Here is a 27,366-nt window from a genome sequence, read left to right as displayed (position 1 = left end):
TTCTTTTAGACACCTGCAGGTGGAGAGCTCACTCGCTACAGGAATGAAATCTGGAGCCTCTCCCAACTGCAAAGGCATATTTATTAAAAGAAAGAGTGGGGGTAAGAGTAGACTGAATAGGAAGCCCTTGTGCTCTAGTCAAAACATATCAGGGGATGTTTTACGACCTTGTGTAGGATGAGACAAGATAGGTTATTTATTACCGGTTGCATTCCAACATAATCGTACGATAAGGATAATTTGAAAAACCCTAACATCTCCCTCCTGTTTTATCATATGATTATGCCACCGCAAACAACAAAGACAAGTCAAAAAAAAACCCCACACATATATATGTATAATGAAGAAAGAAGAATAGTAAAAATAAAAAACAACAAACAATGATAGCAACACTTTCCAGTGAAGATGAGGCATTACCTTGATACCCCAAGATCAAACTTATTGTGTAAGCGAAAAACCTGCCGGCCAGATGTTATTAGCAGGAAAAGTCTTACATGGTCCCTTTGCCTAAGACGACCAGAATGCTATCAATAAAAAACAAAAACACAGAAACAGTACATCATTGTATTCATCACTTGCGAAGCATTTTCGATGGTCAAATCATCAAGTTTCTGTAAAACATGCTCAACAGAACAGCATCTACGCAATCCACGCTTCATTATCGCCATCACATCCGTCATCTCTAAGAAGTTGTATATGAACTTGGGCTACAGTAGAGGACACAAACTTCGACACAGCAGACTTCAAACATGGGATAACGCAGGACGTAAACAAGCACAACACCACCAGCACAACAAGCACAGGAGACAGCAATTTCAAAAGCAGTTGCCACCAGTTGCCAGAGAATAGCCACGAAAAGAAATCAAACTGATGTGGGACCTTGTCATTAGACATGGCCTGCTGTAAGTTCTTCAGTGAATTCATGGCGTCGTTGATGTGGGTGTCATTTTCTCCTGGTATGTATGTGCAACAGGAAGTCCCAATGATGTGGCACACACCACCTTGTGCTGCCGTCAACAAGTCCAGAACCATCCTGTTTTGCAAGACCATCAGTCTAATAGCCTGAATCTCTCTATTTTGTCCATCGTTGACTTGCAGTGAGAGATTCACAAAGGATTGAAAACGATAGTTCAGTGTCTCGATGAAGAGCGATAGTTTCCCAACCCCAATCTGAGGGAAGAGCGCAAGGACAACTTTGTCTCCGACGGACCATACTTTATGGTCCTCTGGAACGTTCGCACCCCAGACAGGGTCATGAGGGTCAAAGGTTGCAACTGCTCTGCGTCGACGTCCAGAAGAGTTGTGTGCTCCTGTCAGCTGATGATGTCGTATCCTGTAGGTGTGGTCCGTCACCCACACTGGTGCACACACTCCTGTCCAGTTGGCGGGCAGCATCGGATAAACCTTGTGACCACAAAGCCACCAGCCATTCTGTATGAAGTATGATCCGTTCGATGGTGTAGCCATGTTGGTTGGAGAGCCCTCACCACCTGAAATGGCTCTCTTATCTTGACACTCATCGGTGATGTCCAAAGCTCCCATCCAGTTTCCTCCTGGAGAGCAGTCGTCGTTAATGCAGACGTGGGTCTTGTTACCTTGGATGTAACATGTGTAATTCACTCCAGCTGGTCTCTCTGTGTAGGCCACTTGTGGTATTGTTCGTCCTCTAACAGTCACATTGAGATTTGTCCAGAATAGCTGATCACAGGCACCGTCAGCAAGTCCAGGGCGGTAAGGGTCGGCATCTTTGACTGTGACGGCACGGTGCTGATATCGAACTCCTCCCATGGATGCCATACATTTTGCTTCAGTGACATTCATTGCTCTGGCCTCTAAGCGAACTTGCGTGGAGGAAGGGGGGAGTTTCGAAGACACATAACACCCCTCCTGTGTGTGAGCTCTCACAGTGAACTTGACATATCGATACCAAGTGTTGGTTTCGTATGGGTTTCTGGGGTCCCATGACCAGTCCTCAAAGTTCTCATCATGCGACCATCGTTTTCCACGGGCAACATTGTCATTTGGTCTGTTCAGATGAGTCAATAGACCATAGCACGCTCCAACCACAACGCAGCAGAGGATCCATCTGGCATGTGGAGCCCCGTTGCTACTAGGATGGCAGAGACACCGGGACATTCCCTCGCCTAGCGGAGTGGGGATCGATGAATTCTTCACCAACATTGAGACGCCTCACCCTAAACGATGGGACTCCTTTGTAGTTAGCCTTCCCCACCACTCCGAATTAGGGGTCCAGCACTCTCTGCAACTTGCAGTGGCTGAGGTGAATCCAACTGGGCCGTTGAGAAATCTTAACTGCCGTGGGAGTAGCAAGCAAAACTTGAAACGGTCCCTCCCACCGCGGGCTGGCCCAGTTCTTTCTTTTGATGACCTTGATGTAGACCCAGTCTCCTGGATTGATGGGGTTGTCCACCTGTGAGGGGGAGAGATCAGGCGGCAGTAAATTTGCATTGGACACATCTTTCAGTTTGAGCGTCCTGATTAGATAATCTGCCAAGGTCTGTTCTTCGTCTGCTTTTTGCAAATCTGCAGGGAACACTGGTAGTCTGTATGGTCTCCCATGTATGACTTCAAAAGGTGTTAGTCCTTCGGAAGTGGGAGTAATTCTCATATAGAGCTTCACTAAGTCGAGGCACTCTGGCCAAGGTCTGCCTGTTGTTTCCATGCATTTTTTCAACCTGCTTTTGATAGTAAAGTTTGCCCGTTCAACCAGGCCTGCGCCCGAAGGATGCCAAGCACAGTGTTTTTTTAACGTTATTCCAAGGTGTACAGCCATGTTCTGCACAACTTGGTTCACAAAGTGTGGACCATTGTCACTGTAAATGGTTTGGGGGATGCCATGAGTTGGTATGATGGTTTTGCAGATGGCTTTTTTTTGAATAAAATGCAATTGGTCTTAGTTTGCTACCATGACTCTGCAGCAACACTGAGGTCATAAAACCATTCCTGCAGTCTGCTGTTTGCACAAAGGTTTTATTGTAGTCTGGCAAGATAAGAGTTGTGGTTTCTATCAGAGCCTGTTTCAGCACTACAAAAGCATCATCCGCTACTGGTGTCCACATGATTTTTTCTGTCATTGTCATGGGAACTCCATGCACAATATCCAGCAGCGGTTGTGTTTTTTCCGCATAATGTGGGATCCATGCTCTGCAGTAATTGCAGAGCACCAAAAATGACAATTTGTTTTTTTGTTTCAGGTTTCGGTGTATCTGAAATAATCTGCTTTCTGGTTCTTTGTATCTGTCTTCCAGAAGCCGACAAAGTGTGACCTAAATAGTTCACTTCCTGTCTGACCCATTGTAACTTATTTTTGCTCACTTTATTCCCTGTTTTGCAGAGATAGTGTAACAATGCTAAGGAGTCTGCCTTGCAAGCAGCTTCAGTTTCAGAGGCTACCAGGAGATCATCTACATAAACTAGAAGTTGGCTTTTGTTTGACATCTCAAAATCAGCCAAACAGGCCATGATAGCTTGAACGAAAATAGTTGGACTATCAGCAAATCCTTGTGGCAATCTGGTGTATGTATAGCTTTGTCCTTTAAAGGTAAAAGCGAACCAAAACTGTGAGTCTGGGTGAATTGGCACTGAGAAAAATGCATTGCTGAGATCAATTACTGTGAAAAACTTCTGATTAGGTTTCAAAGTGTTCAGAAGTGTGTGTGGGTCAGGCACATTGGGTACTCTTGTTTGCACTGCATCATTCACTGCTCGTAAATCTTGTATCATTCGCCAATTAATTTTGTCGGCCTTTTGGACTGGAAAAATGGGAGTGTTGCAAGGAGAATCCGAACACTCCCTAATGATTCCTCCTGTCAAAAGATCATTTATAACAGGGGCAATCCCGTTCATTGCCTCCTGTTTTAAAGGATATTGTTTAACTCTTGGACGCCACTCTGATCTTGGTTTGATCTGTACTGGGGAAATGGATTTTAAAAGTCCTACATCAGATGGGCCCTTGGTCCACAGTTTTTCAGGAAGCCCAGCCAATTCCCCCTCCTCCTTTTCATTCAAATAAATGTCAACTAGTCAGGGAAGCGCACAAGCGCCTGCTCTGCCTACAGCTACTTCACACACTGTTTGCTTCCACACGTCACAACTGGTACTGTAGCTCCACCCATCAACTTTGTCCTCATAATCAGTCACAGATCCAGCAAGTTTAATTCGGGAACCCACATCTGCCCACGTTATACTGTGAGGTTTAAACAATGAGATGTGGGGTACAGCCGACAATTTGTATCTGTCTTTCTGAGGAACGGGCAAGAGCACAGCAGCAGCTGCAAATGACCTGCGATCAGTGTACAGAGCAGTGATTGTTAAAGTTACTTCTGTGTCGCTGAGAAAACTTCCAATATAGTCATCTTGTGGATCAGTGAGAATATTCATGGTGACATGTAATTCAGTACAAGTCATTTCTGATTCAGGTTGGGACAATTGTTTTCGAGCTTCACTCAGCAATCTGCTTGGGAGTTTAGGATTTCGTTCAGGAGGGATGGCATAGGAGCAGCAAATCTGTTCACCTGCTTGTGCAGCATATGAGTCCACATCTCTCACTCTACATGCTCGCATGCCATCCTTTACTGGAATTATTGCAATTCCCAACCGAGTCATCAGATCTCGTCCCAACAGGTTTATGGGACATTTTGGGGATAGGACAATCGAAACTGAAGCCATGCTTCCAGTTTCCTTATCTCTCACTTCAACTGGATTAGAGATACTTTCCTTGTGTACCTGCCCATCAGCAGATTGCACCCAAATAGTATTTTGGGAGGCCTTTAGATTTGGGACTTTAGTTTTTATCACGGTTTTACAAGCCCCGGTATCACACAAAAACTCGACATCACTGCACATCCAATGTTTAGAGTAACATATGTTTTTTCTTTTAATGCACTCAGAATGTCCCATGCTGTATGGACATCTACTATTTCTTCCTCTATAGGAGCATCAGAGGTCAAAGGGGGGGAATCTAGTCATGCTGAAAATTTGGCCTTTCCTCTGCCCCTTCCTGCACCCTTTGATTGATATTGTTTTGCCCGACGACACTCCCTTGCAAGGTGTCCTCGTTTCCCACAGTTCCAACAGTTGTCAGAATCTCGTGGGGGTTTTGAATTATATGGCGGCCTGCGACCTTGTTGGCCTCTACCTCCTCCTCTGCCTTGCTGGGACCCTTGGAAGAAGACTGTTGTATCTTCATCTAGTTCATCATCATCATTATCTAGATGAAATACATCAGAACTTTTGCCTTTTTTGATCACTTTTTCAGCATGTCTGGCCCATTGCATAGTTGTTGTCACACTTGCAACATCCACTTCCACCAAATGTTTCCTCACCCAGTTGCCTATTTCAGGGCGGAAATTAGTGAGGAGCGCATTTTTAAGCTGTTGTTGATAAGCACTCTCAGCTGTATCATTGAATGGGATGCCACTATGCACCCTGAATTCTTTTTCAAATCTCAAACGAAAATCATCAGTATCTTCGCCAGGCTTCTGTTTTATTCCTGCCAAGTGACCATAATTCGCTCGTCTTTGAAATATAGTTCGCACTCTTTGCACAAGACCATTCCATTGTGCTGCATACTCCCCTCCCAATTAATTTCCCTCAATGGGATAGGGAAAAGTCCCTTGATTATTTCTACCTGTATAATTTCCTCTAACCTTTGCCCAGTCTTTTCCCAAGGAGGACATTGCAGCTTCTCCTGCCTCATGTCCATTCAGTCTATAGGAATGTATAATTCCAGCCATGTCCTCTGCCCATATATCTGGGTCTTCAGCAACAGGGGTAACCCCTTCAACTGCTTTTCTTGCCTCTTCCAGAGTCCATGGCCGGAAAACATATGTATGTGGGGGTTGGCCTTCGCCTACAATAGGGTTTGGCACCTGTATCATTGGGCACACATCAACATTGTCTATATTTTGAGAAAATTTAGCAGCAGTGGTCAAACTTCTTGTTTGTACAGGACTTCTAATAATGTGACCCTGACTTCTTTTGCTGTTATATGGGGGGGGGGGGGGGGGGGGCTGTAGGTTTGTTAAGCTTGGATACAAGTTTTGCGTACGAGCGGAAGGCCCCTCTTGCTCCTCTGCTTGAGCTGCGCCTTCAGTTTCGGCTGGAGCCATGGCCGCGGCAGTGCGCCTGCGCACTGCGGCCACATTGTCTTCCGGCCTGACAAACATAGTCTCAGCCTCATCACCTTTCATCTTTCTATCTTTTGTCTTTTGGATTTGTTCTTTTTTCTCTTGTGAAGCTTTCAACCACATTTTAGCACAATCCAATTCTCTCTCTTTTCTTTTCTTTTTCAGTCCATTTTTCTTTTTATCCACACTCTCTTCTAAAACATCAAGTACTATCTTCCACACTTCAACTCTCAACTTCCCTTCTACTCCATACTTTTTCTTCCACTTCGGCATATATTACATACAATTAAGAAATCTACTCGCCATGTACTTCTCATCTCCGTCAAGAGGAAGAGATTTACCGTTTTTATTTCCCATCTTAATTCTAGTAATTTTAGGTTATACAATTTCTTTTTCTCAAAAATATTATTATTATTATTATTATTATTATTATTATTATTATTATTATTATTATTACTTTTTTATTTCTTTGACTCTTTGAGGATCCTCAATGCAGGTTTAAATCGACCTTTCAACAAATTACTAGCCTGTATTATTGCCGTGGATCAATGCTAGAACTGCGATTTAGTCAATTTATCCTACCAGTTACACACTCAATCACACAAACTCCAGCGCTTTTTTAGGCCTATCCAGGGATGGGTGTAAAACCCTCCCAAACAGCTTTGGAAAAACGGACAAAAGAAAAAATCTACGCACTTCTTCAATTAAGAAAAAGAAGCTCTGTTTTTCTTAGCCCGTTTCTTCCACTGGGACTTGAACCCAAGCTGTTCTTTGGCTTGGAAAAACATACAAAGAAAAATCTACGCCCTTCTTTGATTAACAAAAAAGAAGCTCCGTGTTTCTTAGCACGTTCCATCCACTGGGACTCTAACCCAAGCCAGATCCCTCAGCTCGGAAAAACAGACAAAGAAGAGTCTACACACTTCTTCGATGAACGAAAAAGAAGCTCTGCCTTTCTTAGCCTGTTTCTTCCACTGGGACTTGAACCCAAGCTGGCTCTCGTGCACCTCTACGTGTTACGCGTTTAACAACACAACACAACTTCAGGCCTTTAACTTACTTGTCCCCTGGTTCGTTGCACTGCCGGGTCCCGTCAATCCACCTCTGTCAGACGAAGGCAGACCTAAGATGCTGGCCCAGCGAAGAATTTCCTTCCCAGGTCTTTCTTTACCAGGTCCGGCTAGTGGACGCTGGCCCGTCGACGGTGTACAGCGCGTCGTCCTCCGTCAGCCAGATGATGGGTATGAGAGGTCCCGGGTTTCTGCACCAAAATGTTAGAGATTTGCTCACTCCAACTTATTTTGCAAGAACCACACGGGAGACAGGCAAGTTCTTTTAGACACCTGCAGGTGGAGAGCTCACTCGCTACAGGAATGAAATCTGGAGCCTCTCCCAAATGCAAAGGCATATTTATTAAGAGAAAGAGTGGGGGTAAGAGTAGACTGAATAGGAAGTCCTTGTGCTCTAGTCAAAACATATCAGGGGATGTTTTACGACCTTGTGTAGCTGTTGCCTAGTTTATCTTTTGGCCTCTTTTACATTTCATTGCTATCTCTTGCACTGTGTGTATTTCTGCATCTTCTGTATATCTTGATCTCTTGTGTTTTTCTTGTGTATCTTGTATTTTACTGCTACTGGACACAGAATTTCCCTGAAGGAGTAATCCCAAGGGATTAATAAAGTTGAGTCTAAGTCTAAGTCTAAGGATGAGACAAGGTAGGTTATTTATTACCGGTTGCATTCCAACATAATCGTACGATAAGGATAATTTGAAAAACCCTAACAGTGTGTGTTTAATAAATGAGGTGCACTTTGATTTACATGTTTGAAAAGCTAAACCAATACATATTTTAGGAGAGGGTTACAAATGTTCCTTTTAACTGTTGTATGACTGAGTACTCAAAGTGAAGAAATTATTGTGCAGTTCGAACGGAGAAGAAAAAATAAATAAATGATTTGTGCAGTGATACCTTTATTACTGCACTTTATCAATTTCGTTGTCCTTATTTTGGTCAAACAACTTTGTTTCTTAATCATATAACATACATCAAAAATAATAACTTTAAACTTTATTAAGAAATTTAAAAAAAAATGTTACTCAAGCAAGCTTAAAATATTTACTATTTAATCTCTGTACATGTTGTACACAAAAAAGAACCTTCAGTTGGAGGCTCCCCGACACATATAAGATGGAACCACCTGCAACACTCATCACACTGAATCTGGTAAACAAAAACAAAAAAGCAAGGTTATACAATGCAGCACATACATTTTAAAATATTACACGTTAGGAAGTTAAAAACATCAAAATGTGCACTGTTAAAAACAGAACAACAGACAATAATTTACAATTAATGTGTAATTCAGTATATTTTTTAATCATCACATGCATTAGTTAACAAGACCTGACACAATTACCCATCTGTTGTCTGTCATGTGTAACTTACCCACAAAAAAAGCACAGGTTAGATAAATCATCTGTGAAAACAAAGACCGAAGGATTGCTATAGTACTTCCCTGTGTAAAACTTAACTGGGTTGTATATAGCATTGATAGTACAGTCAAGACCATTCTTTGGGTGGCAATAACATCTCTTGCGTCCATATTACTTACCAGTCTCTAATAGAAGCGTTGCGGCAATTTGCAGTCTGTACCTATTTATATCATGTGTCTTTGCTGAGAAATCTATTTCTTCATTTGAAAGAAGATGTTCTGCAAACTGAAAAAGACAATGTCAGATGTTTACGGTGCATAAAGAATGCTTTAAATATTTGCCATCTTTAGCCTGTATATCATTAAAAAAAATCTGCTGTCAGACAATTATTTGTTTTAGTCCTTTGTTGTATGAACTCTATATTTGTTTTTTTTAGTTTTGAGTAATGTTTGATTAAGTTAATGCATATTTGAGTGATATGAGTTTGGTAAATCTAGTCTGTAAATCAAATACATACTTTCAAAGCAAAGAAACCACAAGAGGTTGAATCTTGTTGCCTGGGATGGGGGACAGTGCCACAAGTCCACCTGGAAACATTGGACCCTTTCTTGCGCATGAACGCCCTGAAATATAAGAGCCAGTACATAGCAATACAAAGTTCAAGTTTTATCCGTCAATTACATAATTTGTATTGGTAATCTTAGGTTACGGATTTTAGTTATTGATCTGACCCCAAATTGCGATCAACACTTAACACATAAATTGCTATGTCCTAATCCACACACTGGCGCACCTAACAATTTTGCGAGTTCGTTCTGTCAAAGAGAAGACCAGTAGATCAATCAGACCAAATTTACCAATTGTTTATTCCTGACAAAGCGCACTAATACAGGCCTGGGTCCTGGGTCCCTCACACTAAAACTCGTGCGTTTTTGTGACCACCAAAAGACGACACATTCTTCCGGGTTGCCCAGTTTTAAAGAAACACAATATGAATATTAAAGCATGCAAAATATTGTGAGATGATTGGTCGATGGCCATCTCCTCCCCGTGTCGGTGTTATCGCTGAGGTCAGGCGGCTGGATTTTCCCGCGAAGCCCGACCACATAGACGTGCTGTTGTTCTCGATTCTCACCAACCTTGAGGTGTTCTCGTCCGGTACTCCCTGTCTGGGCCTATTCCACAACACTTCAAAGAAAACAAGTTCATGCAGTTTGCCTGCACATTCTTCGCCGCCCACCAATCTACACGAGCACTCCAATACTAGATATTAATATGATTATAAGTTTAACACAACCTTAAAAAATATGTTTGCAAACTCCCGAAAGCACATTTCCCTTTATTCCCTCTCATGACCTCATTTATGAGGTCATCACCCGTTACTCTAGCAAACAGCTACCAGCGCGCTGTCGGTCCTTCCTTCCCCCCGCTGCTCATGTTGAGTCACCAGGGTATATTGGCCCATCGGTGGCAACGGGCCAACGGTTTTCTCGATCAACCGGACAGTGAGTGACCTAATACATGGAATACAACAACAATCGCATAAAATCATAATTGTAGTAAAAATAGCTACAGCAACAAGCACAGACATGATGAGGCCTTTCCAGCTTCCGAACGTTTTCATCCAATCAGACCAAATATCGGTGTGTACGCCTGAATGATCTTTCATCTTTTTGTTCAGTGTCCTTAGTCCTTCCAACGCCTTGGTCAGTCGGCCTCCTGGTGCCGTGTTGTTTGGGATGAAAGTACAACATGCATCACCAAACATTCCACACACACCATGTTCCTTAGCCAATAGCATGTCCAACGCAATTCTATTTTGGAACGCCATTAACGACGTTGCCGCAAATTGCTCATGAACTGCGGCAAATTATTCAGCTGTATAATTACCCAGTCGTTGGACATTGTAATGAACGTAATTAATACGGTCTACATTTTTATTGGGGGTGATCCATACGAAGATACTTTCGAATAAGACCAAGGAAATCATTGTTGACTTCCGGAAGGGTCACACAACACACCTGCCGCTGATCATCGACGGTGCTGTGGTGGAGAGGGTGAGCTGCACCAAGTTCCTGGGGGTGCACATCAGTGAGGACCTCTCCTGGTCCGCAAACACCTCGTCACTGGCAAAGAAAGCTCAGCGCCGCCTGTACTTCCTGCGGAAGCTCAGGCGTGCATGTGCTCCTCAGGCAGTCCTGTCTACATTCTACCGTGGCACCATTGAGAGCGTCCTCACCAGTTGCATCGCTGTCTGGGGTGGTAACTGCACTGAACAGAACTTGAAGGCCCTGCAGCGCATAGTGAATACGGCTGGTAAGATTATTGGTGCTTCACTCCCCTCCCTGAAGGACATTTACACCTCCCATCTCGTCCGCAAGGCAACCTCGATTGCCAGAGATGTGAGTCACCCGGCTCACTCTTTGTTTGACCTTCTGCCCTCTGGGAAGAGGTACAGGAGCCTGCGCTCCCGCACCACCAGACTCGCCAACAGCTTCTTTCTCCAGGCTGTTAGGGCCCTGAACTCGCTACCCCCTTCTGCGTAGCGTGCGGCACTGTTGCGCTATTTTCGGGAATGTCTGCTGTACGCGCACTTGCTCCTTTTTTTCTGCTCCTCTTATTTATTTATTTATTTATTGTTGTGTTATTTATTCATTATTTATTCAGCACGCTTTTGTTATACTTGTTTACTTTTTTGTCTGTTGTGAGCCATGTCTTGTCACCGTGGGATGGGGGGAACGAAATTTCGGTTTCTTTGTGTGTCTTTGGCATGTGGAGAAATTGACAATAAAGCTGACTTTGACTTTGACTTTGAAATCCCGAGGACACTTGATTAACGAGTTTATACTTATCTGGCACACCCCGGGGCACTCCTATAGTGTCAATATATATTGGATCGTTGTCGCTCAACCACAGGGGCAAAACGTCTCTTTTGGCTCGCTTCAGGAGCCCCGCCAGTGGGGACTCCAGGTTCCAATTGAGATTCTGTATTTCAATGGGGACAACCACCACAGGCATTATCAACGACACGAGGGCACAGATACCTGATGCATTCTTCGGCAAGCGATCCTATAATTTGTCATCGCCACACCACAACCAGATGTCACTAGTCTTCCTCTGCTCCTTCCATCACTGCTGGGTGAATTCTGGCATGTCCTGTTAAAGCTTGAAAACAAGTGAATTTGGAAAAAACTTTGTATATCACAATTACAAATTGAAACCGACTCACCCATTTCTATTTTACCACTCCCCCCCTTTGACACATTCACCCAATGTGTCATTACGTATCAAAAGGAACCTGCAAAGCGTCCCCCCTCATCACCACACTCATCAGGCCCTCTTTCTGTCAATCAGCTTGAGCTGCCCTCTGCACCATTGCCTTTTCATCAAAACTCGCCGTTTCTCTGCGGCCATCCATTCGAAGCGTTCGGTGAAAGACGGATCATTTTACCGTGATGAACTTTTCTGGGCAAAGAAGGATTTGAAGGATTTCAATCTCGTGAGAGCAGATCATTTTGGCAGACATCTGGACCGATGTCGGCAATTGTATGATCGCCACGGCGAAGAGCAAAAGCGGAGCAAAAGCGGGGCACATTTCTGTTTGCAAACAATTTTTTCCTCTCAAACAAGGTCCAGTGGAACTTTGAACGTGGAGGAGTTCAAGAAGATCTTTTTTGTGTCACTTTTGTCACTTTTTTTGCCACAGACGATCCATTCCTGTGCAGTTTTTTTGCTTTTTATTTTATAACTTTGTTGCCACAGACGGTCCATTCCTGTGCAGTTTCTGTTGTTAATTTGTTGCCACAGACGAACCATCCCTGTGCTGTTTAGTGAAAGGAAATACAAGTAAGCGTAACCGATCTAAGCAGATCGCGAACCCGCGAGTCTGTTAGCGGACTGCTAACAGCTGATTTACCAGAGAACAGCTGATTGAGCTGTCAAAGAGATAGCTGCGACCAACGTGAGCAATATGGGGCCGAAAAAAAACCTAACCATGTCCACGGAGGAGGTTGAGGACATAAAAAGGTCACTTGACTTCCTTTCGGAAGAAGTTTCTGCTGTAAGGATGCAGCAGAAAAACATCTTGGCACTGGTGGAAGAGGTAAAGATGCTCCGTATGCTCAATGCTGAGAAGGACAAGCGGCTTGCCTACCTTGAAAGTCGGGTAGCGGACATTGAGCAATATACACGAATAAATGACATTGTCATCACGGGAATAGCAATTAAACCTATATCTTATGCAAGGGCAGTGACGGCAGGTAACGATGCCTGTGAGCAACATGCAAGCTCAGCTGAGCAACAGGTAGCTGAGTTTCTGCAAACTAAAGGAATAACTATGAACTCCAACCAGGTTGAAGCATGTCATCCACTGCCCAGAAGAAACAGTAATGACAAGCCAGCAGTCATTCTGAAATTTGTCAACAGGAAGCACAAAGTTGCACTTCTAAAGCAGGGTAAGTTGCTCAAAGGCACAGACATCTACATCAATGAACATTTGACAAAGACCAATGCGGATATTGCAAAGAAAGCACGTCACTTGAGAAGAATGAAAAAAATACAGAGTACATGGACCAGAAATTGCAAGATATACATCAAGCTTAATGGATCACCAGAAGAGGCCAAGATACTGATGGTGAGGAGTATTGAGGAACTGGAAAAGCTCGAATAAGTATCCTCAATAGAAAATCAACTGGAGTGGACTTGGAACTGAATGAAGGTAAAAACACAAAACACAAACATAATGCTCAGGGACACTACTCAACCTACATCAAGCAACAATGGACATGTAAGACAGTGGATACAAGAACATGAACAACTTCAACTAACGTTTGATTACAGTGAAAGCAGCACTCTGGTCATAGATCAGGACATCGACCCAGACAAGAATTTCTTCTCCACCACAAACAACACATGTTATTATTACAGCAATGATCAGTATAATATGGACATCTTAACAAAAGATAAGCTATCTATTATCCATTTCAATAGCCGGAGTCTATATAAAAATGTTAGTAGCATTCAGGCTTACTTAAACACATTCAAACAACCATTTAATATAATAACTATTTCTGAGACCTGGATTACGACTGAGAAGGGAATGCACTTTGAGATGGAAGGCTATGAATTCATACAAAATAACAGACAGAGTAAAGGTGGGGGTGGTGTTGCAATCTATGTTGATTTGAATATGAAATTTAAGATTGTAGAGGCTATGACACAGGTAGTGGACAATCTTCTTGAATGTCTCATGATACAGATTTGTGTTGAAAAAAAAAAGACATTATTATAAGCTGTGTCTATAGAGCTCCTGGTTCTAGCATTGAGACATTCACAGAATGGATAGAAAGTGTGATTATACAAAAGGGCAACAAAAATATTTTTATTTGCGGGGATTATAACATTGATTTTTTAAATTTAATGCATAGCCTGAGTCTCTTTCCTACAATCACTAGACCCACGAGAGTAACATCACAGAGTGCTACTCTGATAGATACCGTATTTTCCGGACTATAAGTCGCTCCGGAGTATAAGTCGCACCAGCCATAAAATGCCCCAAAAATTGAAAAAAAACATATATAAGTCGCTCCGGAGTATAAGTCGCATTTTGGGGGCAATTTATTCGACAAAAACAGTCCTGAACGAGCAACAACAGGCTAAACGATAGCAACAATAGGCTAAACGATAAGTATGCTAACGTGAGAAACACAAACAAAGAGCTGAGAACGGGCCTGACGTAACATATAGAGTGATTAAGGACAACTATTACATGAATAACATGTTTATAAAACCATCGGTGTCACTCCAATTCATTAAATAGCAACAACAGGCTAAACGATAGGTATGCTAACGTGACAAACTCAAACAAAGAGCTGAGAACGGGCCTGACGTAATTTATAGAGTGATTAAGGACAACTATTACATGAATAACATGTTTATAAAACCATCGGTATCGCTCCAATTCATTAAATAGCAACAACAGGCTAAATGATAGGTATGCTAACGTGACAAACACAAACAAAGAGCTGAGAACGGGCCTGACGTAAATTATAGAGTGATTAAGGACAACTATTACATGAATAACATGTTTATAAAACCATCGGTGTCACTCCAATTCATTAAATCCATCGATCGTTCTTTGTCAACAATGGGTGCGCACGGCTGAGGGCGCTTGCACTTCAAAATATTCCACAGGCTCATATAATGATAGATAAATTATATTTCAAATAACTATAATACAAGCCAATAATATTATCAAACCATCCGTGCACTTTAATTCCATTAAATCCATCGATCAAATTCCTCGTCCTTTGTCAACATCGCCGCGCGTGCGCCCTGACGTCAGCCTCGTCTTTATTCCACAGATCTACTATATAACTATATTGTAGCGTTAACAAAGTACAAGGATAGACGTGGGTTTGGTAAACGGCTCTTTATTAAACAAAACAAACTTCCAAGCGTGTGGCGGCGTGGACTTCCAGACAGACCGGGCGTGCGTAATGGCCATGTCCGAGCCCCGCGCACCGTTCGCGGACAGCCACTCGGCCGAGCGCCGGCCCCCGACTCAGTAGAGTAGGACCGGGCGTGCATAAAAGCCATAATAGTTTTTCAAACCTTCTATGTCACTCCGAATCCTTAATTCCTTCAAACTCTTTGTCCTCCGTGTCACTTGGAAATGATCACCGCTAATGATGCCGGTAGTCCTTATGTGGGCACGTTTGTATGTAAACAACCGCCGCGCCGCACTACTGACGTCACTTGAAATAGTAATCCATTGGTACATCACGGTTCTCCAAACTTTCTTTCTGCTGCTCGATTACTGTTTTCAGCTGCATATTTTACAACTTGAAGTTTGTAACCTGCAAAATATGAGTTTCTTTTTGGTGCCATTTTTTTTAAGCCCACCCAGTTGATGAGTCACGGCCAACGGTGAAATTTAGAGCGCCCTCATCCAGTTTCGTCTGAAAATATAATTTTTTTGGGTTGTTTTATCAAGTCAAAGTCTGCTTTATCGTCGATTATTTTTTTATATACTAAGACACACAAAGAGATTGAAATTACGTTTCCACTATCCCTCGGTGAGATAGTACACATATGCATACAAGCAACACAAAAAAAAAAACAAGAAGGCACAAACAATGAATAAATAAGAATGTTGAATAAATGATAAATAAACAAATAATAATAAATAATAATAATAAATATAAGAGGAGCAAAAATGGAGCAAGTGTACATACAGCAGACAGTGGACTTGGATATGGTGCTTTAAAGTGTTAATTGCTTTATTTGATGTTTTCTCTATTTTTTATGTTTTGAATATGTTTAAGATAAAGATATAAAAGCATGTGAAGTGATCAACTATACTAAAAATAACATGGGAAGCGGTCAACTATACTTGTAAGTGATGTCTTAATGATCAAGTAAAAATTTGTGAAAAAAAAACATATATAAGTCGCTCCTGAGTATAAGTCGCCCGCCCACCCAAACTATGAAAAAAAACGCGACTTATAGTCCGGAAATTACGGTAACATATTCACCAATATAATAGAAAACAGGACAACAAGCGGGTTATTAATTACTGATATTACTGACCACCTTCCAGTGTTCACAGTATATGACAATAACTTCAAATCTGAAATTGGGGTGTATAAACAACAAAGAAGAATTAGGACAGATGAGACAATTGCTACTCTAAAACATGAATTAATGGAACAGAACTGGGATGCAATATATAAAGAAAAAGATGTAAATAATGCATACCATAAATTGATGACTATATTCACTTCATTATATAATAAGCATTGTCCAATCAAGGAATATAATAAAAAAGTAAATATAAGAACAGTCCATGGTTGACGAAGGGCTTAAGAAATGCCTGTAAAAAGAAAAATTTACTCTATAGGAATTTCATAAAACAGAGAACAGAAGGCGCTGAAGATAAATATAAGAGATATAAGAATAAATTAACCAATATTATAAGATTAAGTAAGAAAGAATATTATAAGCATAAATTAGAGGATAACAAAAATAATATTAAGGGGATATGGACTCTCCTAAACCACATTATTAGAGAAGGTACCGAACAACACAAATTACCAAAATATTTTGTTATAAATGATACTGAAAATTAGGCCGGCTCGGTGGCGCACTGGGTAGCACGTCCGCCTCACAGCTAGGAGGGTGCGGGTTCGATTCCACCTCCGGCCCTCCCTGTGTGGAGTTTGCATGTTCTCCCTGGGCCCGCGTGGGTTTTCTCCGGGCACTCCGGTTTCCTCCCACATTCCAACAACATGCTTGGTAGGCCGATTGAAGACTCCAAATTGTCCCTAGGTGTGAGTGTGAGTGCGATTGGTTGTCTGTCTCTGTGTGCCCTGCGATTGGCTGGCAACCAGTTCAGGGTGTCCCCCGCCTACTGCCCGATGACGGCTGGGATAGGCTCCAGCACGCCCGCGACCCCCGTGGGGACTAAGCGGTTCAGAAAATGGATGGATGGATGATACTGAAAATTATAATATGGAAGAAGTAGCAACCAGTTTTAATCAGTTCTTTGTAAATGTTGGGCCTCAAATAGCAAAAAACATACCGATTCCAGCGCCAGATGTAGGCAACAGAGATAAATTAATAGAAAGCAATCCTCACTCAATGTTTTTAAAGGCAGTTGATGAAAATGAAATCATTAACATTATAAAGCAATGCAAAAATAAAACATCTACCGACTGCAATGGGATTGATATGATGTTAGTTAAACAAATCATTGAGGGGATTTCAAAGCCACTTGTGTACATCTGTAACTTGTCATTTTTAACTGGTACATTCCCAAAGAAGATGAAAATTGCTAAGGTCATTCCTCTTTATAAAACTGGGAGCAAACACATTTTTACAAACTACAGACCTATCTCAATATTGCCACAACTCTCCAAAATATTGGAAAAGCTTTTTAACAGTAGAATGGATGGATTTTTGGAAAAACATAAATTATTTGCAGAGAACCAATATGGTTTTAGAGTAAACAGATCAACAGCACAGGCATTAATGGAATCAATCGAGGAAATCACAGATGCAATAGATAATAAACGACATGCAGTGAGAGTTTTCATTGACCTCAAAAAAGCTTTTGACACAATTAATCATAATATACTATTCAATAAATTAGAAAAATATGGGATAAGGGGAATTGTATTAGACTGGATAAAGGATTATCTGCGAGAACGGCAACAGTATGTAAAGTTGGGTAATCACTGCTCTGGATATTTGGACATAGCTTGTGGTGTTCCACAAGGGTCAGTTTTAGGCCCTAAATTATTTATTTTGTATATAAATGACATGTGCAAAGTCTCTAAAGATCTAAAACTCATCAATTTTGCAGATGATACAAATATCTTTTGTTCAGGTGATAACATCCAACAAGTGGAATCAGTGTTGAATGAGGAAATGAAAAAAATTAAAATGTGGTTCGACTGGAACAAATTATCATTAAATGTAAGTAAGACCAATTTTATGGTATTTGGCAAAGCGAACATAAAGATACGGATAGAAATAGATGGGACTGAAATTGAAAGAGTGCAGGAAAACAAATTTCTTGGGGTTATAATAGATGACAGGCTGAGTTGGAAGCCACACATCAAAAACGTAAAGTCTAAAATTTCAAGAAGCATGGCAATCATATACAAAGCAAAAGAATTACTGGATTATCATTCACTTCGTACACTTTATTGTTCTCTTGTCTTGCCCTATTTCCATTACTGTGCTGAGGTTTGGGGGAATACTTATAAAACTTCACTACAGCCACTTATCATTCTGCAGAAAAGAGCAATAAGGACTATTCATAAAGTCAACTACTTGGAACACACAAATCCACTTTTCATACAATCCAAACTATTGAAATTCACTGACATAGTATCTTACCAAACAGCAATCATCATGTATAGGGCAAAAGCAAAACAACTACCAGAAAATATCCAAAACGTATTTAGGAATCGGGAGGGAGGTTATAAGTTAAGGGGGAATCACAACTTCAAAATCTTAAACATAAGAACAACCTTAAAAAGTTTCTGCATCACTATAACTGGGGTCAAACTATGGAACAATCTAAGTGAGGAACTCAAGCAAAGTCCAAATATCCACCAGTTTAAAATAATGTACAAAAATATGTTGTTTAGCGGGTACAAAGGCTAAAAGTGCCAAAGGGCTACACACAAGTTAAAATGAAACAGAAAAATAAGTGTGAAAGTGTATCTACTTGTGTTCTGTTGTAGAATTACAATATATGTTGAATCATTGGTTTAATGGATAAAGTGAGAAAGGAGTAGGAATCTAAAAGGCTATGCTTCTTCCTACTCCTTTTTTAGCATTCTTTATTGATTTATTTACTTATGTATTATTATTATTATTTATTTATGTATTTTTTTCTGTTTGTTGGTTTATATTTTGTTTGTTTGTTGTATGGACTTATATGTGGCACTTTAGAGTGTGATTTGTTTTGTTTTTTTTCTTTTTTGTTTTGGATGTTCGAAATAAAGATATCAATCAATCAATCAATTGTAGCCAGGCCCGCGGAACCTCTAGTTACCATCTGGGCCCCGGGACCATCACCCCAAGTCCTTGAAACTTGACTGTCCACCACACACACTCGGCAACACAAACAAAAATCATCGCACTCCTGTCAGTGAGCTTATAGCCCGGCTGACAGCGGACATTTGTACACACAAAAACAGACATCAAGTATCAAAATAAAAACAGTCATAAAATGAATCCTGGCGCCCGCGGATCATGTCCTGAAAACCACGTCATCAACAAGTTCATCATAAAAACCAAAAGGGCAAGGGTTAACATATTCTTGTAAATCCAACACAAACTTTCTACGAACGCAATCGACAACCTGCAAGAAGGAAAACAAGTTACGCAAGTTACGCAAGCAACGCGCAATCCGCTCCTTGGCTGGTGGCTGATGCTGCAAAAAAAAAATAAAAATCAAGTCACACAGAAAAACAAAGCAGAGCATGCTATTGTCGCAAACACGTTCAAGCGTCAAACAATTGGTCACTGTCCACCTAGTCCGTCACCCCATCGGGTGAGCTCCAAGTCGTCACACGTCAAATCGTCCAAAGTCTTGCTGTTCGATACTAGTTCTGTCTTGTCTGACCATATCACTGAAATGGGCCTTCTCCATCACACCGTTTTGTTGTCGATGGTGCCCCTGATTGATCATTGAGCCATGGTTCCGGTCAGAACTCCAGGGTTAGGGTTAGGTTAGGGTTAGGGTTAGGGTTTAGGGTTTAGGGTTTAGGGTTAGGGTTAGAGTTAGGGTTAGGGTTAGGGTTAGGAACTCCTAACTCCAGAACTCCTAACCCAGTTCCAGACCCTCCAGTCTGTACCACCCCTTCAGGTGAGAGGAATTTTATCCTCAATTGCAAACACATCACCCCAACTTCAGACCTCTCTGGCCAATCATACTGCGCACACACAGTCATAGATGATCACATGCGCACGCACCCATCCACACGCTCGCAGACACACACATCCGTCTCTATCACTCAGCTCTCCTCCCACACTAAGCAAAGTTAGTATGTTAGTGTGCAGGCAAGCATTGACTCCTAATAGTAACTCTTCACATTTGGACATACTTGTCAACATGACCTATTGTAAAATCTCCAATTCAATTTTCCATAAACTCGCCCATCAGATTCATCGCAAATTGTCATATATGTCTATCTGGGGGGGGACGACTGTGGGAACCGCGTGTCAGGGGAGCCGCCATAACCTCAGATTGCTCCTACAAACTCGATCTCTATTAATTATCCTAATTAAATTCAATAAAGATGGGTCCGACTATTCCCTCTGGATTTTTACGTCATCATTTGGCTCTCCCCCTTTTTCCTGTTGTCTAGCTCAAATATGTTTCTCAGTCTGCTTCTCTTTATTGCCCCTCTTGGCGAGTCTCACTCCCCCCTTTTTCTCTTCCTAAAAATCCTGCCTGTCACACCATCCAGCACCTCTCCCTGCTTCCTTAAATCGTCACCTATTTCCACTCCTTTCATCCACTCCCTCGCGCGGTCTGCCCCCCTCTGCAAAGCTGCAGCTCCACACAGGGAGCGCCAAGCCCTCTCCCTAGAATGGGCAGTTTTTAATGTAATTTACGTCATTGCTGTCCAGATCTTCTATCCTCAATCTCCCTTGCTGTCAATCCCTGTTTAAAATGCCAAAATGCCCCTGTTCCTCTTGACCGAATCCACTTTAGTCCAAATGTCCTATTCTAAAAATGTATCTAACTCGACTTCTGACGAGCCAAAATATCAGATCTCGCTCTTGTTTCTTACCGTTTTAGCCTATTTGTTTTATCCAAATCTGTTCAATCTCTGACTATGATGCTTTTCTCTGTAGCTCTACGCATTATTCAATTTTTTATCAAATCTCCTCAGTTCTGTCAAACTCAGTGCACAATGAAGCTCCTGTCCACCTTAACCCAAGCTCCACCCAGTTTGGTAACGCCACAGCAAGGAGTGCGATTTGGCCGTCGGACACTTCTTTTGCAGCACCTCACACTCTCAAGTTGGTGTTCTTTTGTGGTTGCTTCAGAGCCAACCCATCCATCTTTCTCGAATGAGTCCATTGTTCAAATGAGTCCATTTTCATCTTTGTGAGTTCCTCCGCTTCTCACTGTCTTTTCTCGTCCCCGAGGATGTTGTCTTTCCTCCGGGGTGTACTTGCCCCCTCCAAGCACAACAACAGTCTTTCTTTATCCTTGCCAAAGGTCAAAGGTGCCTCAAAGCCAGGCACCGTTTTGTAGTCGTCCACGGCTGCAGGCGGAGTCTCGGGATCGAGTTTCAGGGATCCTGGCACTGAGAGTGACAGACTGGGACATCAAACTTGTAAGATTATTTCCAAATGTAGCTGCTGCCATCAATTCACTAGTAACGTTTGTTTACCAAATGTCAAATTCTCCTAGTATCAGCGATCTCATCTTTATATTGTAAGTCCTGCAACTCATCCTATTTCCGAGCTACGTTTAGTCTATAGTTCCAATTTAATGCGACAGTACATTGTGTTTTCAGTATCATTATTCAAAATTAACTCATCGAGGTCTGCGTTCGACATATTGCCCTGATCTATGTCTTGACCTCTCAAACGTTATTACCTGTCATGCTTGCTCAAAAATGTGCCTTAGAATATGGTGCTGTGAATTTCCAATCTCCCCGATCAAATTGGATCCCGCTTCTCAGCTCTTCTTTCTCATGCTCTTGTTAGCCTGCAATTGTCCAAATCAAAAATGCTATTTTCTTTTAACTGTCTTTCTTTTGAACCTCTAAATCGCTCGTGTTGCTAACCTAACCTAAACTAACCTAACCTAACCTAACCTTAAAGAAAGGACAAACAGATTACTCCCAATAGCTCCTCATTATTTACGAGTTAGCCCCCCTTTCTTGAACATTCTCTGGTCCATGCCGTCTTCCTCCTCACACGGCTGCACCCACACAGGGTGTGCACATAAACGCACTCACCGAGCGCGCACACAACCGCACGTACACACACACACACACGCATCCGCACGCACGCACACACAGACAAAGGGATTCAAATCCATCTCTCATGTAGCTTCTTTGCCACTTTCTATCGGTCAATACCACTGACAATTTGCGCTTCCACATCAGCATATACATTCCTTCAATCTCACTGCTTCAAACATTCACTGAGAAACTCACACTGTCCCTGCCCCGCCTGGGCCATAGCACCCCCCGTGCGAGGGGGGCGGTCGCGGCATCAATGTTGACCGGTTACAGGCTGGCCATTTCCTGCAACAATCATGATGCTGGCCCACCGCCCGCACGAGCATAGCACAGGCCCACGCGCACAGCCCAGACCCGCGACTACGCGCGAGTGCAGGCACGCTCATCAGTCTCAACCTCTCAAAGAGCAGGCCAACTTTGCTGTTGCGCCCTTTATCATGTTCACATTCGACATCTTTCAATGTCTTCTACACAACATTTGTTGTCTCTTATTCTCATCCTATCAAGCCACCGTTCTAGTAACTTTCTGTCACACGCCTTATTTTCTCTACTGCCACACCTTGCTCATCTTAGTTTCTCTAACCAACTTAAACACACCATTGTCCACTTCTCAATTTCCCTATTATCGCTCAAAAGCCTCCTAAACATTCTCCATTACTGATTTCTTCCATAGAACACACATCTCACTCACACACACTCATATACACACCCACTCATGAGGATCCTCTGCGCGCACACACACTCTCCCCCCAATTTGATTCATTTTGGATATTTTAGCGGTCTGATCTCTCACAGGAGGAACTGTTACCACCGGATATTTTTTGAGGAGGCCTCACTTCCCCTTGGGGATCTCTAAAAAAACCCCAGCTATTTGAATACGATCGTCACTGCACCCTTGTCCGCCACGACGAAGCACTAGGTCCCTGACCTATCCGTAGTACGCGTAAGTCCCTGACTTTACCGTACACGTTACACACGTAAGTTCCAAACTTATTCACCGTATGTATCTTAACTTCATGCACACCTTATTTGATCTGAACGACAGTCTCCTCTTAAATTTCCTCTTTCAATTTGCAGCATTTCGACTTATACTAACAGGTATTCTGCTTACCTTATCGGTGATGAGCTCAGGGTTGAGGAGACGTCGTACCAGCTCAACGTTGTGCGCTTATTCCAAACGGTTCGCCGACCGGGAGACAGTGTCCCTGACACTGTCCGGTGTCTTGGCTAAAGACCACGAGTTGTCAATTACCCTTCTCTTGACATCACGTCCGCGGTCACCAAGAAATTGTTAGGTTACGGATTTTAGTTATTGATCTGACTCCAAATTGCGATCAACACTTAACACATAAATTGCTATGTCCTAATTCACACACTGGCGCACCTAACAATTTTGCGAGTTCGTTCTGTCAAAGAGAAGACCAGTAGATCATTCAGACCAAATTTACCAATTGTTTATTCCTGACAAAGCGCACTAATACAGGCCTGGGTCCCGGGTCCCTCACACTAAAACTCGTGCGTTTTTGTGACCACCAAAAGACGACACATTCTTCCGGGTTGCCCAGTTTTAAAGAAACACAATATGAATATTAAAGCATGCAAAATATTGTGAGATGATTGGTCGATGGCCATCTCCTCCCCGTGCCGGTGTTATCGCTGAGGTCAGGCGGTTGCATTTTCCCGCGAAGCCCGACCACATAGACGTGCTGTTGTTCTCGTTTCTTACCGACCTTGAGGTGTTCTCGTCCGGTACTCCCTGTCTGGGCCTATTCCACAACACTTCAAAGAAAACAAGTTCATGCAGTTTGCCTGCACATTCTTCGCCGCCCACCAATCCACACGAGCACTCCAATACTAGATATTAATATGATTATAAGTTTAACACAACCTTAAAAAATATGTTTGCAAACTCCCGAAAGCACATTTCCCTTTAGTAAAAACAAAAACCTAGTCCACTTTCAAAAGAAAGCGCACATCTTCAGTTAAATGTTGATATCACAATAGTACTCTGACTTTTAGAAGCTGTGCTTACCGGGTTGATACCAGGCATTTTGTCATGCTGTCATGTGTCGCCCGGTGCATTTCCTGTTTTATTGTGTGATTTCCTCTCGTTCCAGTCAGTGTGTCCTTCCCCTGTGCGTCCGGTCACGTGATCCCCTGATTCCAAGTGTGTGCACCTGCGTCAATGACCAACGGTCTTCACCTGTGTTCCCCTCCTGTGTCCATATAACCCGCGTCTTTCCCCGTATCCAGTGCCAGTGCGTCTTGCCTTGTCAGAACACTAGCGATCACGAAACCCTCGAGTTCCACGTAGAAGCCTTGTTAGAGCCACCTTGATCACCGATGTTAACTTGGTTACATCGCTACCTTGTTTTTGTATTTCCCTCGGTTCGAGAAGCTTTGATTTCCCCTTTTTCTCCCTCGGTTCGAGGCGCCTTTGTTTTCCCTTTTTTCCCTCCTAGTGAGGCGTTTTTTGTTCGACTGTCAGTGGCGACAATAAAAGCCTTTTTGGACATTGAACTCTCTGCATTCGAGTCCTCTCCCTGCTCTGCGCCTGACATTACGCACGAGCCAGACATGGACTCGGCAGAGACAGCGCAGCTGGTCGCCCAAGTACGCTCCCAGACTGCGCGACTGGGCCAACAGCAGAAGCAGGTCGACGCTCTGAGTGTTGGCGTTCAGGAACTGGTAAAGAACCAGGAAGGCTTCAGAGAGGCGGTGGCCACCCAGGTGGATTCGCTGAGTCGTCAGATGCAAGACGTCCTCGCTCTGCTGACCACGGGGCGAGCTGCGATGCCCTGTTCCACAGCAGCGCCCCCTGTGGACCACCCGGCGCCTGCTCCTCTGGCGAGGGGGATCAGACTGGCTTCCCCAGAACGATATGCAGGTGAACCCGGGCTGAGTCGAGCCTTTATAACGAATTGCGAGATGCAGTTCGAGCGAGCTCCCGGCGACTTCCCAACGGAACGCTCCCGGGTGGCATACACGATCTCCTATTTGACGGGAAGAGCCCGGACGTGGGCGACCGCAGAATGGGCCAGGAATTCCGCTACCTGTCACTCGTTTTCCGGATTCATCGAGGCCCTGCGCATGGTGTTCGATCCAGTTCCCACGGACCGAGAGAAGGCACGAGAGCTGTCCCACATCACCCAGGGTCGAGAGACAGTCAGCGACTACGCGATCCGCTTCCGCACTCTGGCCGCGGAAAGCGGATGGAACTCGACGGCTCTGTACGATGCTTTTCTCCAGGGTCTTTCCGGGACCATCCAGGACCAACTAATTTCCCTTGATCTTCCTGAGGAGCTCGACGCTCTCATCGCGTTGGCCGTCCGAACTGACAACCGACTAAAGGAATGGAGGAAGCAGCGCGCAAGCCGGGGTGCGATCGTTACTCCTTCCGCATCATTGGGCGGGCGGTCATCCCACGAGTTTGGTTTTGGTGTAATAGTAACAAACTTTATGATAGGTTGCCTTTCGACAGCTCCGGAATTTGCGCTTTGGTAACCCTATTGCTACCTGTTCATTTGATACCGATGTCCTCTTATGATCTGACATCTTTTGCTAAGTCCGTGGTTCCCGTATTCTGGCCGAGAACGAAACGAAACGCCGAATGGCGGGGCGCGGCTAATCCAATTTACATTGACGCCATTGGTGTTCCTAGAGGAGTACCGGATGAGTATAAGCTGGTGAATCAGATAGCAGCTGGTTTTGAATCCGCCCTGTGTTGGTGGTGTACTATTAACAAAAATGTTGACAGGATTAACTACGTCCATTACAACGTGCAGAGGCTTGGAAACTGGTCCGAGGCGGGTTTCAAGGCGGTCCACTCCCAACTGGCCGCTACTTCCCTCATGGCTTTCCAGAATCGAATGGCCCTTGACATGCTACTCTCAAAAGAGGGCGGTGTCTGCGCCATGTTCGGTGAGCAATGTTGCACGTTTATTCCGAATAATACTGCAGCCGGCGGAAGCCTGTCCCAGGCCCTTGAGGGCCTGCGGACCTTGAACGGGAAGATGAAGGAGCACAGTGGGGTGAACACAGAGGTTTGGACCGACTGGTTGAACGTGTTCGGAAAGTACCGCACCCTGGTTTCCTCTGCCCTGGTCTCCATTGCCGTTTTCTCTGCCATTTTGACCTTGTGTGGATGTTGTTGCATTCCTTGTCTCCGATCCCTAATTAACAGGCTAATTACAACTGCTATCTCTCCACCAGCTGAGACTTTCCCATTGCTCCAAAGGGATGACCTTTCGATCGACGCGGGTTCCTTCTCTAGTGACGACCCGGTCGGCGACTCTATTGTGGTAAACCTGTCCGGTTTGTTTCTTGACCCTAGCTTTGCCGATTATGACTCAGTTTCCTCCTGAGTGTAAGTTAGTTCTTGCGAAATGTGATCCCTTGGCTGAAAATCTTTTTGAAGTGGCCATATGGGTGATGGGTTGTTCTCCGGGAACTTATGATAAGACAGGGGGGAATTGTTAGATAAATTGTATATATATGTTATCATGCGTTCCATAATGAGTACTTATTAATAAAGTTATTGCGCAGAATGCTTGCTGTTTCTTCTTGCAGACATCACCTAGTCCACAACAAGTCAAACGATGCTGTCTGGAGCTTCCTGCCCTTCTACACATCTGGGAATCCAAGAAAGTTGTTGATGTCTGCACATGTCATTTTGTCTATGCACTCTTTTCACATGACTACTTTGTTTCCCATAACATTCACTTTTCGTTTCTCATGGGATCCTGTCTGCGACTTCTAGTTTGACATAGAATCTCGTTTCTTCTCTCATGAGACAAAGCCCACGCTTTCCCCCCCACCTATCAGGGGCTAGTCTCACATTGTAGGTAGGGCATTCCTAAATAAAAAGAGAGGAGTGTAAACAAGACCTTTAGTGTATTTTGGATTGCTGTAAGTCTCGATGCACTCCTCGCGAGAAAAGATTCAACATTCTGTCTCACTGGTTTTGTCTGCTGATCCTTTTGCTGAATCTGAACCTAACAAAAGCCTTTTTGGACATTGAACTCTCTGCATTCGAGTCCTCTCCCTGCTCTGCGCCTGACACATTTTTTAATGTCCATTTGAGACTCACCAAGAGGATCAAGTAGTAAGGACCTTTTTTCTCCTGGCATGATTGTCTATATTTTAAACACAAAATATGAGGTTTTATATTTTTTAAACGGACATCTTCTCACGGGGCTGCCGTGAGGATGTGTTTCCCCCTGCCCTGTAATTTGGGCTAGAAATGAGGCAACCTGTTCAAATTTGCCACACTACTTGACCA

At 43.3% G+C, this 27,366-nt stretch overlaps 1 long non-coding RNA gene across 2 annotated transcripts; it reads right to left on the bottom strand.

The window, feature by feature from the left end:
* LOC125972239 (uncharacterized) lies at positions 1-27,366 on the bottom strand. 2 transcript variants are annotated; one of them, XR_011087100.1, is made up of 5 exons: positions 9,101-27,366; positions 8,763-8,868; positions 8,597-8,627; positions 8,271-8,371; positions 1-7,410 (listed from the first exon to the last, which is right to left on the bottom strand). It is a non-coding gene; the product is annotated as an uncharacterized lncRNA (long non-coding RNA). The 2 variants fall into 2 exon arrangements; XR_011087099.1 differs by having other exon boundaries at positions 8,308-8,371.

The sequence above is a fragment of the Syngnathus scovelli genome, chromosome 7 (assembly GCF_024217435.2).
Source record: "Syngnathus scovelli strain Florida chromosome 7, RoL_Ssco_1.2, whole genome shotgun sequence".
NCBI classification, from domain to species: Eukaryota; Metazoa; Chordata; class Actinopteri; order Syngnathiformes; family Syngnathidae; genus Syngnathus; species Syngnathus scovelli.
This window is presented reverse-complemented; position numbering and strand designations above follow the sequence as displayed.